The sequence below is a fragment of the Miniopterus natalensis genome, chromosome 2 (genome assembly GCF_054644295.1).
Source record: "Miniopterus natalensis isolate mMinNat1 chromosome 2, mMinNat1.hap1, whole genome shotgun sequence".
In the NCBI taxonomy this organism is placed as follows: domain Eukaryota; kingdom Metazoa; phylum Chordata; class Mammalia; order Chiroptera; family Miniopteridae; genus Miniopterus; species Miniopterus natalensis.
In genome coordinates, this window is record NC_142082.1 from 81,633,070 (window position 1) to 81,647,132 (window position 14,063).

Below are 14,063 nucleotides of genomic sequence, written 5' to 3' on the forward strand. Positions count from 1 at the left end.
GATCCTGGAACACCATTGATATAGAAGAAAAAGCCGTCAGCTTGGAATAGGAAACCCCAAGTTTGGACCCCCTTTGATCTTAAGCAAGCCAGTTAATCTCTCTGAACCTTTTTCTACAAAATGAGAATTATTTAATAGAGTCCTCTTTAAAGGATTATCATGAGGACTATAAATGAGAATTGCTACACTGTTGGTAGTAAATATACAGTTGACCCATGAACAACACCTGTGCAATTGAAAATCTGTATAATTTAAATGGGACCTCCACATGTGTGGATTCCCAACTACCAGTTGAGTGTTGAGCCTTGAACAACACAGGTTTGAACTGCTGGGGGGGGGGGGGGTGTCAGTTGAATTGAGTGGGTCAATAGAAAACAATCTGCATATAAGCGGACCCTTGTAGAGCAAACTGTATTGTTCAAGGATCAACTGTAGCATTGTCTAGCAGACAAATCATAGAGAAGAATGCTTGATAGCCTTCCTTAATGTGCTCAATTCTTCATTTTTGTCTAAAAATCCTTCCTGTAGCTGAAACCTCCTATATCCCTTGTTCGGCTCTAACAGAAATGAAAACCAGCTTGCTGTTTTCCTTAAAGCTTAAAAAGCTGTCTTACTTGCCTCTTTTGCACAGAGGTCTGTTAATAAGGAACCAGTTTGTCAGTCAATATAGGGTCTTGCAGAGTAAAACCATCTCCCAGAATGGCTGATGATGGACTCCTTAGCTTTCATTTTCCATAACCAAGTAGCAAATGTTGAAAATTTAATGACCTCTTCTGTGGATGGTAACTCCTAAGTCAATTGACAAGAGTACTGAGTAATGGCTGTGCAATGTGATACTGCTTTAGAAAATACACAAGCGTAACCTTATGAAACCTGGGGTTTCTTTCACAGGTGTTGGGGCTTCATGGAAATTAATGTAAATGATTTTCTCCCAAGGCAGCTCCAATGAAAGGTTTTCAAAGACGGCTCTTCCATTGCTTGTTTTATCAGCCAGAGAGTTCTTTGGTTTAAGCAATAGGAGCTTATTTGGGCTGATTTAGCAGAAAATGAGTTTTATAAAATGATATTGAGTAGTTTAAAGAATTTTTGAGAGGGCTAAAATTCCAGGAGTAAGATTGCATTGCTGACTTGGTCCAATAAGAAAACTTTTGCTGTTTTCCTTGCCCACTGGGTACCAGAGGGAACAACATCAGAAGCTCTTGCCACACCAATGCCACTTCTATACCAGGGACTCAATTATGCAACCACTGGAAAACTGATGCCTCAGCCACCTCTATGCTTAGAAAAATGGAGGTGCTTGCACACACTCTTTGTTCACTTTGCTCTTTTCCACATCATAGTTTGCCAGGCTGCTGCTCTTTGGTGGAACCTGGGCTATATAAGCCAATGTTCTAGCTATAAGGAAGGCTAGGAATTTGAGTTCTGCCTCTTGGAAATTTCCCCAAATATAGAAAGGCTAGTTGAAAGACAGGGGCCACCACAAGTATGGCAGGCACTTGTTTCACTTGACCTGTGTATGGCATGATTTGTAGCTGTTGTAATTGGGCTGGGCCAGGGAGATGCCTCTCTCAAAGATGTCAATGCTAGAATTAGTGGTCTCTTCCTATTTTCCTGTGATTACCCTTTTTTCTGCCACTCCTGCAGTCAGCATATGTTTAAATATTTAATACTTTAAAATGAGTCAGTCTGGAAATTACATATCAATAGCTGTGAACTCAAATGCTTGCAAGGCTAGTATAGTAATATAACTGAGTTATGTGGTGGGGCATAAGATAGGGAGAGTGGTGCTTGGGAAACTGGACAGTATCTAAGGACAATAGGCTCAGTTAAAAAACATACACACCATGCAAGCAAAACAAAACATATCTGTGGGCTAGACAAATTTTTCATTATTCAATGAGCTTGGCATAGATTTGGAGCTTTAAATAAACTTTCTGTGAGGTTCTTTTTTATTCATATTTCTTATGGGCTTTTCATCTTGCCCTTACTCTTAGGGGTCATTTCCCTGTACTGATAAACTGATGTCATTTCTACCACAAGGCTCAAATACATTTTTGTTTTGGTTCCTAAGTCCTATGACCAAGGATGGTCTTTTTCAGCTTGGGTTTCAGATGTACTTCCCTCGGACTCAGATCAATGCTGTTGTCACAGAGGTGGGTAAGTTCTTGTTCTGACTGCCTCTGGAAGAGGGAGAGACAGAAAGTTCCTAATTAGCCACACTTGTTTCTAATCAGAGCTAAACTTCTGTATTTCCCTTTTGTCTTAGCCATTGCCTCTTGAGCTGCTAGGGTTCTAGAAGCTTCTTTACAGTTCTACCTTCCATCCCTTTCATCATCTGTCAATCTAGTTGGTCCAGACTGACAAACTTCCCATCAAGTTTAGGAAAGCCTGAGATAAAGAGCCTTGGCTTTTTATTTCTCTCAGGCTGTATTCATAGTGAGTAATACTAAAAAGTTGCTCCTCAGTGGCGTTTCATTTATTCCATCTTCTGTAACATTGTTCATATCCTGAAATTTTAGCAATTTCAGGGGAGAACACTGGAGAGATATTTCTCTAACCTAATTTCTGCTACTGAATGTCCATCTTTGCTAGTTTAAGTATGATCTTAGTTTGAAGAAAGATGAACTGATATCAGGTTAAAAAGCAGCTTTAACCAGAAATTCATCTGGTTTTTATAAAAGGATCATGTATAATTTTTATTTAAATAGCAAAAATAGAGCTTAATGATCATCTAATAAAGCATATTCCTTTTATAGTTGATGAACCAAGGCAGATATTAAATACTTTGTACAAATTTACACTGACAGGTAAAAGATTTGGAAAAAACTCTATTTACAGGTCACTGCCAGAGCTCTGTAGTATGGCATTGAGGAGAATGGAGACCAAGCCTGTGATAACCGGTCTCAAAACCCTCCTCATCATCTACTCCTTCATCTTCTGGATCACTGAGGTGATTCTACTGGCCATTGGAGTATGGGGCAAACTCACTCTGGGCACCTATATCTCCCTCATTGCTGAGAACTCCACAAATGCCCCCTATGTCCTCATTGGAACTGGCACCACTATCGTTGTTTTTGGCCTGTTTGGATGCTTCGCTACATGCCATGGTAGCCCTTGGATGTTGAAACTGTATGCCATGTGTCTGTCCCTTGTGTTCCTGGCTGAGCTCATGGCTGGCATTTCAGGGTTTGTGTTTCGTCATGAGATTAAGGAGACCTTCCTGAGGACTTACCTGGATGCCATGCAGAATTACAACAGCAATGATGGGAGCAGCCAGGCAGTGGATCATGTGCAGCGCAGCCCGAGCTGTGGTATGTAGAACTACACCAACTGGAACACCAGCTCCTACTTCCCAGAGCATGGCATCCCCCCCGAGTTGCTGCATGAATGACATGGATTGTAATCCTCAGGATCTACATAAGCTGACAGTGGCCACCACCAAAGTTTGCCAGAAGGGTAAACCAGTTTCATGGAGACCAGTTTCATGGAGACGAACATGGGAATCATTGTTGGAGTGGCTTTTGGAATCGCACTCTCCCAGCTAATTGGCATGCTGCTGGCCTGCTGGCCGTCCCGGTTCATCATGGCCAATCAGTATGAGATGGTATAAAGAGAAGTCTTTCAAGAATGACGGAATAAGAGACCTTATTTAAAAAGAAACTGCAGCAATCCTTGAAAGACTTCCAAAGAATGTTAGAGCACAGTACATATTATATCTGCCCTGCTCCCCCTAACCTCCTACCCCGCATGCAACTGACACTCCCACAGTCTCTACCCTTTCAGCCTAAGTCATGTGTATAGTGTCCCATTTTGTGAAGCCCTGTTGTATAGCCAGATTCTCTGCATTTAGTCCTAGGGGACCCCACCAAAGGCTCCTTCATCTCTACTTGGTCCAACTGTAGCTCATCGTAGGTGACTGGTTAATACACCATCACTGGCCCTCTGGGCCCTGCATGTTTTGGGGAGGCCCCTGTTAACCTTTCATCATGATTGATAAATGCCAGACCCCTTGATGTAGATAAATAGCTATCTGTTCTATTTATTTAATTTCCCGTAGTTTGGTTTTCTCTTTACTAAGGCTCTTTCCTACATTTTCTAGGCTGCTTGGGATATGTAAAGAGATAACTTGTTCATGAGGAAGAAAAAACATGAGCTTTAGGTGGCCTCCTTGCTCAGTATTATTACATGCCTGGGTATGTAGAGGCAGTTTAGTGCACCTATACCTCTTTCTTGAAACCTGTATTACAAAGCTGAATTGTGGTTTCATATGTGGAAATAATATTACTTCTGTTTTTCTCCAATTAATTGCTATTGTGTTATTTTACTTCTTTCTTTGCACTGACATTACAGACATTGAGGACATCATCAAATCAATTAAGAAATGAGTGTGAAGGGGGAACAAATGTCAAAATATTTTTAAAAGATCTTAAAAAATAATGCTTCTAGCATGCCAAGAAGAATGCATTGATATTGTGAACATTTGTGATACATGTATTATTATTTAAAAAAACAACTATATTTACAGATTTCTACCATGTGTCAACTGAACTGAGTTGGTCTGTTGAAAAAATCTGCATATAAGCAGACCCTTGTAGTTCAAACCTGCACTGTTCAAAGGTCAATCGTAGTATTGTCTAGGAGTCAGAAATCATAAAGAATATTTGATAGCCTTCCTAGGTGTGTTTTTTATTTTTTTCTAAAAATCCTTGCTGTAACTGAAACCTGTTTGGCTCTAACAGATGTCTGACAATTTCATCCTCACAAGGCACCAATAAGGAAGGAATTGTTATCCCATTTTACAGGTGAAGAAAACTGACATTCCATAATTTGCTTCTTTCAATTAGTAAAAAATGAGCTAGGATTCAAACCTAGGACTGATTTGTTTTCTTCCATACTTCACTTTTCTTAGGACCTTGGCCTCATGATCTCTAGTCTATAGGTTCTTTACATCAGTGTTGGCTTTTTCTTTGCTTTCATTTTATAACTAATACTTTTTTGTTTACTTGTAGAGAGCCTTGAGATGCACACATATGGACACTATGTGAGATCTTATACATGGAACGGAGAATGGAAAATAAACATAACCTCCACCCCAAGTTGTGTATTGCCATCCTTATAACTAGACTTCACTCACAGAATCTTTAATAAAAGTATCCTATTCAAGGTCACAAAGAACTCTTTAATAAGGAATAAACAAATATCTAGCTGCCTACTTGGCTTCTCAACTTGGATGTCTTTAATAGGCATCCCTAACCTTACACAGCCACAGTAAAACTCCAGATTGCACCCTGCTCCCCATTTCCCCTACATTCCCTACCCTAGTTAATGGCACTACCATCCACCCAGGTGCACAGCTCAAAAACTTAGGAATCATTCTTTCCATCATCCTCCCCTTGAAAAAACTCACCAACATTCCATTAATTTTACCTCCTAAATATATGTTATGTCCAAATCTGTCTACCCCTCTTTATCTCCACTGCCATCTCTGTGCTCCAAGTCATTAAGCTGCGTGCCTGGATTATTGCAAGAGCTTCTCCACTGGTCTCACTGTTTCCACCCATACCTTTGTACCACCCCACCCCAAATCCCTCAGAAACCCCCCAGTGCACTTAAAATAATGTGCAGACTCTTTACCTTCATTACAAGGCCCCCACGACCCGGCCCCGCCTACTTCCTCCTCCTAGTCTCCTGTCACTCAGTCCTTCTTGATGAATTGCTTGAGCTGCATTGGCTTCTTTCTGATCCTCAACCCCCTAAAAACTGGTTTCCACCTTAGGGCCTTAGGACTTGCTGTTCCCACGGCCAGGAACATGTCCTGCACTTACGTTCCCAAAGCTGACTCCTTTTCATTATTTAGCATCAATTTTAATGCCCTTTCCTCAGTGAGACTTGTCCTGACAACTTCATCTAATAGTCCTTTCTCACACTGCCTGAATCACTCTATATCACATTTCCCAGATTTGTTTTCTCCATAGCATTTGTCACTATATGTACATTTTTTTGTTGGTCTATTTATTTGCTTTTTTTGTTTCCAGGAATCCGAACTCCATAAAATCAGGGTGTTTTCCTAAGGTAGTGCCTGGCACATACTAGTATTTAAGTATTAAAGACTAGATAAAGATTTGTGGAATAATAAACAAGCACATTTAGAGGCCTTTGGGTCATAAAAAGAAGAAAACAATTATGACTAAGTAACAGAGTTCCTCATTACCTTGGTTATAGGGGTAAAGGGCAAGATTCTTCCCAAATATAGGTCATTTGGGAGACTAAAATTTCTGACAAATTAAGTCTTTGTAGATGATGAAGGTAAAGCTATTAAGTATGAAGGTTTTCAATAGATATTACCCTTTCTCTAATATCCTGCAGTTAATAATAATCCTTTATCTTTACAACCTAAGACATCTTCATGGACATGATGTAGTGATGGTAACGATGATGATGATGATAATAATAAATGATAATAGCAGCAAATACTTGTGTGATGTTTCTTATGTTCCAAGCACTGTCCTAACTGCTTCATACAAATTAGCTATTTTAATTGTCATAGCAACCCTGTGGGGTAGGTACTATTATGATTTCCATTTGCTGAGGAAAAACCTGGGGTACAGAGAGGTTAAAGAATTTGCCTAAGGTCACACAGTAAGTGTGGAACTAGGGTTTTGAGACATAGTCAGTTTGGCTCCACAGACTGTGTGCTTCCTTGCTCTGTGGCCTCAGCACAGTTTTAGCTGTCAGGCATGCAGCCTCCAGGGGTTAAACTATCTCACTTCAGTAAGCCTGCTGCTTAAGTCACAGCACTCAGGTCTGGTTCCTGGATCCTGCAATGTCAGGTCTGGATCCTCAAATTCATGTGGTATCCTATCAGTGATGTATGTTTATGAGTGTAAGCCTCCTTTTTGTGTTTGTGTATAAGTTTCGCATTTAGAGTCATTGAGATGCTAACCATGGGAAGGCCAGTCATGGCTTCCCAAAGGAGAGATACAAAAATGAATGAGATATGTGTGGAACTTATTCAGGAGCTTAATGTTAAGGAGTAATTATCTACTGTAAGTATTAAATGGGCGTCTCAGAGTTTATTTTTAACTTAACATTTTTACACTAACATTAACATTACAGTAACATTTTAAACTTTTTTTTTTAAATTACAATTTCCAGCACAGTGCTGGAAATTTCTGGGTACAGTGCAGCCTCTGGACGCAACCAGGGAGGCAAGATGGGTGACGGTGGCTTCCAGAGGCAACTCCCGAACCCCCCCCCCACACACACACTTGACAGGGACTAGCCCCCACGGCGCTGCCCCGGGGGTCAGGGGTGGTTTGCCACTGAGCTTCAGGTCCTGGGGCTGGTCTGGGTTCGTTCATGGCGCCTGGCCCAAGGGCTGCATGCTTGTGGGCGAGGCCGCAGGGCCACGAGCAGTAACCCGGAATGGTGCATCTTTGACAGAAAGCAAAAAGGAAAACATCCTCATTGTTCCTTGGCATGGACACAGGTTCAGTGGGAGGATTAGAACTGACTGATCAGACTCCTGTTTTCTTGGGAGTACGGCCCATGGCAATTAGTCTCACAAATGTTGGAAATTCATTCAGTGGTCCACCTAATCCTTTAGTTTCTAGGTCTAATATATATCAAAACTCATCAGTGGAAGATGATGATGATGTTTTTATGGAACCTGTACAACCTCCCGGCCCTTCTGCACCAGTGGTAGCTAATGAAAGAACCATAACATTTACATCACCCAAAAATGAAGAACTACAAGGAAATGATTCCAAAATTTGTCCTTCCTCAAAGGGACATCATCTTATTGATGATGAAAAGCACACAGAAACAAATCAAGGGCAAGAGAAAAATTCCCCCAATGTTATTGAACCCTGGAGACCTCCTGAGACTGAAAACAGAACCTGTGATGTGGATTTCTCCACTTCCAGTTTTTCAAGAAGGTAAATGCAGGGATGGGTGGTAGTGCTATCACCACAGAACAACTCTGAAATTCAGATTGCTAATGTTACAGCCCTAGAAACATGTGTAGGCTCTGAGAATGATGGCCAACTAGAAAATACTGATGGGCAAGATATGAATCTAATGATTACACATGTAACACCACTGCAGAAGATCAACTTGGGAGATGTCTCTGATGGACTGCAGTCAAGTAATTTTGGTGTTAATATATAAACATACAGCCCATCTTTAACTTCACAGACCAAGACTGGAGTAGGACCTGTTAACCCAACAGCAGCCCACTGTCCAGTTAAAGTCACCTGTGCAAACTGCAAAAAAACCTTTGCAAAAGGGAGAGACAGCTTATCAGTGAAAAGAATCTGCTCATCTCTTTTGGTCTATGACCTACGTTCCCCTCTTCTCTCACAAGCCTGCTCCAAAGAAACTCTGGGTAATGTGTAAAACGTAAGGCTTACTTTTCAACATAATTATTCCATATGGTTGAATATTGGTGGTATAAATTTTAGGAAAACTGTTAGAGTCTTAGAGATGAATTACTGTGTTTTAAAAATTGGTAAGCAAGTTCACTGAATCTTAAAACTAAGCTGAAATTTGCAACAGCTTTGGAGGGTTCTCTATCAAGCCCAGGTGGCTTTTGATGAAAAGGCTTTCTATTTGAATAGGCTTTGGGGTTGACCTTATAATTAATTTTGTCTGTAGTCTCCACTGAATATGTAAAAATACATATGTATTTACATTTTAAAAATTACAATTTCCTCCACTATTTCTTATGTTTATTCTCTTTCCATGAGTTCCAGCTGATTGGTGTCCTGCACCTGTGCTGATGTATATTTTTCTTCCAACTGAATCTTTAGATGATTTCATGAGTGGGGTGGGGAAGAAACCCTCTGAAAATGAAAGCAAAAGTTTATGTTCTTGTGATTATAAAAATATTTCAGGAGAAAGGTTATTCCCCAATACTCAGTAACACAAAAACTATTTGGGACCACTGAACCTGAATGTACAAAGGCTATGCTTATGTGTGTCTCAGTAAAATCATAGCTTCAGATTTTCATTTCTCATGGATACTACTTCTCTGAGAATATGGAAATAATTTATACTTTTAAAGGCATTAAGAAACAAAAGTCAGAGTCAAAAATCTAATGAGTCAGATATTTTTAAGAAAATTAAAAAGATAAGCACCTTGATGAACTATACATACAAGTTAACACACACACACACACACACACATACCCCATAAAACATATTAACTTTAGTATTGTGGGGAGAAGTTAATTTGCCAGGTTACATACATGTTAAAAGTGAAGCAGTTATTAGAATAAGTAAAACCAAAATAATACTTTCACATACAGAATTTTTTCTGAAAAATTTCTTCAGTTCCCCACTTCACTTTATAAGGAAAGGATGGTTTTAGAGTAACTGGGAGCGAGTCCCTGCTTCTAACAATTTGGGCATGTGGGGTAGTTACAGATGGAGCTAAATAAGCTGTGAACTTTCAGATGACATACTCACCCTTTAAAAACTTTTTGTAACAATGACACTGTTTAATCAACTCCAGTCCACTAAATATTTGATCCTGATGCATTTTGTGGTAGTCAGAATAATGATCCCCAAGCCCCAAATATCCACATCTAACTCCTAGAGCCTGATTATGTTTTGTTACACAGCAAAGAGGAATTAAAGTTGAAGATGGACTTGAGGATGCTAAATCCACTGACTTTCAAATAGGGCCAAGATCCAGGATTATCCAGGTGGTCCCAATGTAATCACAAAGGTCCTTAAAAGTGGAAGAGGAAAGCAGAAGACTTAGATCAGAGTGATGAGTCTTTGAAGATGGTGGAAGGAGGCCTCCAGAAGCTGGAAAGGGCAAGACAATGCTTTCTCTTCTAGAACCTCCAGAAGGAATGCAGCCCTGCTCATACCTTGGCTTCGCCCAGTGAGGCACATTTTGGACTTCTAAAACTGTAAGTAATAAGTTTGTGGTTTTTAAACAAAACAAAAGTGTTTACATTTGCAGTGATTGTTACAGTAGCAACAGGAAATGAATACATGTAGCCAAAACTTGTCCCTCCTCTGATACCTGGGTGTTGGTGTAGGTATGCACACCCACGGAGGTGGTCAGAGAGCAGCTCTCTAGACTGTGATGTGTACTTGCTTATGCAGAGCATTTCCCTGCTCCCACTGTTCTAATTGCATTGCCATCATCCCTGTGCATTTGAAGTGACATTCACCCACAAGAATTCTTCAAAGGGACAAGCTTGATGAGTTTTGATGCCATTCAGACTCATGTGTTAACTTTTAAACCTTTCTGTGAGCAAAATAATTGTTTCATAATATGAAAAGCAGCATTGCATGTCACCTTTATTTATGCAACTTAAATGCTATTCACAGCTGTGGCCAAGTGCGGTGAAATAAGCACTAGACTGGGAGATATAAGCCCTGGGTTCTTTCCTGGGTCCTTCTTCCTCATATGAGCTATGGATCTGAAGAACTTCTGTTCTCCCATAAACACTTTATAATAATTTTGTCAAGTTCTTTAAAATAATGTTGACATTTGAATTCAAACTGTGTTAGAACTATGAATTAATTTTGGGGGGAATGAATATCTTAATTCTGTAACTTACAATGTTAAATTATCCAAATGTGAATATTATCTTTTTAAATTAGTTAAGCCTTCTTTTATGTCCTACAATAGTTTTAAGGTGTTTTTTTCCCCCATAAAGGTCTTGGGAATTCTAATGTTAATTTATCATTTTGTATATAGTGTGACTGTCTGTGTCAATCTGATTTTTATTTCCTTTATATGGTGCATTACTTCTGAATTGTTAGGTAAACGTTGGTCTGCTTGCTTTATTTCTTTTATAGAGATCTGCTTCTCATGTGCCTAGGTATTTTTCCTATGAGTTTATGTTCCCCTGGGCATATAAACTACTAGAATGATTCTGAACAACAGGAGGAGGAGCTACAGCTTATGTTGATGCCTGTGTCCCTGCAGGTGGTTCCGGTTGGAGAGGAGAATGAGCCTTAGGGCAAAAGAACTCTAACAGTAAAATTCGGGCTTAACGATTCTTCATTAGCTCACTGGCCTGGGCCACTGCTCTAGTTCACAATCCCCTGCCCCTTGGGCTGGGAGGAGCAGGAGGAAAGAGCTTAGATGCCAGCTGGCAACTTCCTTCCCTTGCCAGGTGCTCTTACTCGGTGATTCTCAGCCTTGGTAGCACACTGGAACCACCTGGGAGCTTTAAAAGTACTGATACCTGGAGCATCTGTGTGTCTGCCCCTTGGCTCCCCCTTGTGTTTTTCTGCCTGCACCATCAAGGCTATGAGCGAGATTGTGCACCTGCAAACCAGCCTGTGTGGCAACCAGGTCAGCACTAAGTTCTGAGAGGTGATAAGTGGTGAGCATGGCATCAACTTTATGGGCACTTAACCATGGGGACAGCCACCTGCAACTGGAATAGATCAATGTACTACAATGAGGCCACTGGTGGCAAGTACGTGCCCCACACCATGCTCATGGGCCTGGAGCCATGCACCATGGACTCCATGTGCTTGGGGCCCCTCCATCAGATTGTCAGGCTGAACAACTTTGTCTTTAGTCAGAAGGGTGCTGGGAGCAACTGGGCCAATGAGCACTACATGGATGGTGTGGAGCTGGTCCACTTGGTGCTGGGTGTCATGAGGAAGGAGGCTGAGAGCTATGAATGCCTACAGAGATTGTGGCTGACCCACTCCCTGGGTTGGGGGCCTGGGTCTGGGATGGGTACCCTCTTCATCAGCAAGATCAGAGGAGAACCTGGGCAGGATCATGAACACCTTCAGGGTGGTGCCCTCACCCAAGGTGTTGGACGCCATGGTACAGTCCTACAATGCCACCCTCAGGGTCCACCAACTGCTAGAAAACACAGAGGAAGACTATTATATGGATAACAAGGCCTATGATACCTGCTTCAGGACCCTAAAGCTGGCCACACCCACCTACGGTGACCTGAACCACCAGGTGTCCAACACCAGGAGCGGGATCGCCACCTGCCTGTGATTTCCTGGACTGCTCAATGCTGGTCTTCAAAAGATGGATGTCAACACGGTGCCCTTCCCCTGCCTGTGCTTCTTCATGCCCAGCTTTGCCCTCATGACCGTCCAGGGCAGCCAGCAGTACCAGGCCCTGATGGTGCCCAGGCTCACCCAGCAGATGTTTCACACCAAGAATATGATGGCTGCCTGTGACCCTCATCATGGCTGCTATCTGCCGTGGTCACTGTTTTCAGAGGCCACATGTCCATGAGGGAGGTGAATGAGAAGATGCTTACTGTCCAGAACAAGAACAGCAGCTTTTGGTTGATAGATCCCCAATAATGTGAAAATGGCTGTCTGTGACATCCCACCCCGGGGGCTAAAAATGTTGCCACTTTGATCTGCAATAGCAGGCCATCCAGGAGCTGTTCAAGTGTATCTCCTAGCAGTTCATGGCCATGTTCTGGCACGAGGCCTTCTGCACTGGTACATGGGCAAAGGCAGATGGAATTCATGGAGGCTGAGAGCAACATGAACTACCTAGTGTCTGAGTACCAGCAGGACCAAGATGCCACAGCCAAGAAGGAGGGCAAGTTTGAGGAGGAGGCCAAGGAGGAGGTGGCCTCGAGCTGTCTGGTACCTGGGAAAGCGTGAAAGCTGTGAGAACTCTTGATTCACTTACAATCTGTCCTCTGATAGCCATGTCTCACTGTGTGAATTTGCTCTTCTTCCTGTCTTGATATCACATGCTATACAGACACCACCATTAAAGCATTTATTTTTCACTATGAAAAAAATACACCTGGATTAAACCCAGAGTCTGACTATGAGCCCCAGGTGAGGCCTAGGGCATAAGGATGATTTAAAACCTCACAACTGACTCTAAGGATGAGATCTGCTGTCCTACCCCTATCCTGAAGCTACCACACAGGCTGGAGAAGGTGCTGGGCCAAGCTTTCTGCTTCTCTGCTTTGACTGGCCACCAGGCAGGCAGGCCTCTACTCAGCCAATGTGGAGACTCTAACAGGGAATCAACTACCCTGTCTCAGCACTACCCCTGGCTCTTGGCACTCTTCCCTTCTGGGCTACATGTGTCTTCAACATGTGGGCCTGGTTGCCTTCTGTTTTCCTACAGGTTTTTCTTAGCTTTTATGCTAGTTGTCAGATTCACCAATGTCCTTCTTACTTCTGTCAGGTTTAGAAGAACTAGATTCTAGTTCTGGTGAACTTGCCTTTTTAACAGGACCTGGTCCCTCCTTACTTTTTAGCCTGGATGTCTAAAGGGAGGACTGGTCTGAGCAAATAAGTCAGAAGGGGCACTGGTTTTTGGTACCATGTGTATTTTACTTAGGATCATTATCAAATTGTAGGGGTATCAGAAGGCCCTGGAGAAAGAATGTAAAGTCGAGGATTTGATTCTTAGCTAACAAAACAAGGTTTATCCTTCACAGGACTGTTGTGTTGATTAAATGAAATAAAATGGTCTTTTGGGAGATGCCCATAGATGGTAGTCTAATTTGCATTCTTTCAGTGTGAATAGGACAGAGGTGTTAATTGATAGGAGGATCAGCCATATGAGAATACCAGAACCATCTAGTGGGCAATGTTACAAATACCACAGGCATGGGTGTTCCTCAGTAACCATGAGCCACACTCTGGTGTCCCCTTCTCTGGTAGGATTGCTTATTAGACTTTGTTAGAATTTAGTTTATTTGGAAAACAGTCTAATGATTCCTCAAAAAATTAAGAATAGAGCTACCATACAACCCAGCAATCCTTCTCCTGGGTATATACCTGAAAAACTCAGACACGTATTCGCAAAGACATATGCACCCCTGTGTTCACTGCAGCATTATTCATGGTGGCCAAGACATGCAAACAGCCAAAGTGTCCTGCAATAGAGGACTCGATAAAGAAGCTGTGGTGCATGTACACAGTGGAATACTACTTGGCCATAAGAAAGGATGAAACATTGCCATTTGCAACAACATGGATGGACCTTGAGAATATTATGCTAAGTGAAACATGTCAGGCAGAAAAAGCTAAGAACCATATGATTTCACTCATACATGGGATATAAAACTGAAACTTGT

At 41.7% G+C, this 14,063-nt stretch overlaps 1 protein-coding gene and 3 pseudogenes across 1 annotated transcript in view; 3 read left to right on the forward strand and 1 right to left on the reverse strand.

Annotated features, from left to right (window-relative positions):
- The window catches only part of HTR2A (5-hydroxytryptamine receptor 2A), a 73,802-nt gene that overhangs the window by 18,705 nt on the left and 41,034 nt on the right, over window positions 1-14,063 (reverse strand). The window lies entirely within an intron of this gene.
- Window positions 2,758-3,620, forward strand: LOC107526927 (tetraspanin-7 pseudogene; annotated as a pseudogene).
- On the forward strand, window positions 7,480-8,404 carry LOC148093727 (zinc finger MYM-type protein 2 pseudogene; annotated as a pseudogene).
- Window positions 11,279-12,624, forward strand: LOC107526934 (tubulin beta-4B chain pseudogene; annotated as a pseudogene).